The sequence below is a fragment of the Cervus elaphus genome, chromosome 7, assembly GCF_910594005.1.
Source record: "Cervus elaphus chromosome 7, mCerEla1.1, whole genome shotgun sequence".
In the NCBI taxonomy this organism is placed as follows: domain Eukaryota; kingdom Metazoa; phylum Chordata; class Mammalia; order Artiodactyla; family Cervidae; genus Cervus; species Cervus elaphus.
This window is the reverse complement of record NC_057821.1, coordinates 12,203,465-12,204,929: the sequence shown is the minus strand read 5'-3', so window position 1 is coordinate 12,204,929 and position 1,465 is coordinate 12,203,465.

Below are 1,465 nucleotides of genomic sequence, written 5' to 3'. Positions count from 1 at the left end.
CTGCTCCCCGACCTGACCCTCAGTTTAGTGATGATCTGATGCCTTCTGCTCTGATCGCCTTCCTGCCCACTCCGCTCCGGCCACACTGACCTCCCCACTGTTCTCTGCAAGCACCAGGCAGGCTCTCACCACAGGACCTTTGGACTTGCTGTTCCCTCCGCCTGGAATGCTCTCCCCCCACCACCACCTGTGTGCTGCTCACCCTTTCTTCTTTTCTTGAGTTTGTTTTTCAGACACTGACTTCTCAGTGAAGCCTTCCTTGATTTTCCTTTAAAAATGGACACACACGCATTCCGGTCCCCCCTGCTCCTTTTCTTACTCCTTTTGTTCTCTCGCCAGAATGACTAACCGTCCTGGTTTGCCTGGAACTGAGAGGTTTCCTGAGACTTAAGGTTTTCAGTTTTAAAACTAGGCAAGTCTGGATGGTTTGTCACTCGTTACATCCAATATGTTCTACATTTTATTAATATGTACTTATTTTGTTGAATAAGAACATAAACTCCATGAAGGCAGAAATTTTGTCTCCTTCATTGTTGTACCCTGGTATAGGAATGCATTTGGCTCAAAAAGATGCTCAACAAATACTTGCTGAATGAAGGAATAAACTTACAGCCAGGCCAGGCTGGTCCCCAGAGAGATGGTGCCAAGTAGGTTTTCTTGGGCTTTAAAAAATACCCTAAAGGGACTTCCCTGGTAGTCCAGGAGTTAAGATTCCATGCTTCCACAACAGGGGCCGTGAGTTTGAGTCCTGGTTGGGGAACTAAGATCCCACATGCCATGTGACTCAACCAAGAAAATTTAAAAATACCCTACAGAAGGGAAGGGGCCTCAGAATGTGGAGGGATGCTGGAGCAAACTGCTGGGCCAAGGTCTATGACTGGTCTGCTTCGCGTGTCAGGGCCCAGGCTGGGGTCCCTGGATGCGGACTGCTGGTCACTGCCACCCCATGGTGGTCTCTTATGAAAAAGCAGCCTAACCCACCCTCTAGAGGGCTCCCCTGACTTCCCCTCCAGCTCCTATTACTGTCTCCCCCCATTTTCTTCACTCTTTCCCCCACTTCTCTGCTCGGCCAACTGCTCTGCTACCCGATGGATGGAGCTTTCACCTTAGTGCACTGTGTTAAAACCTGGCTCCTACATCCACCAGCTGGGGGGAACTTGAGCACTGACTAACTCTCTCTAAGACGCAGTGTCCCCATCTGGAAAGTGGGGATTGTAAGTCCTGAGAGTAAAGTGAGATGATCCACATAAAGCAACGAGAACGGTACCTGCCTCAGTAGGTGTTTGATATTCATCAGCATTATTACTCTCATGCCTGGCACTCAGCAGCTTGCTCGCTTTCTCCTTTTTCCAGGTAACCCAGGCTGTACATCGGACTCACGGGGGACTTCCTAAAACATCCACATGCTTCCCCATCCCAGACCAGTCAAGTCAGAAATCTTTGGCGAAGGATACTAGCACTGGTA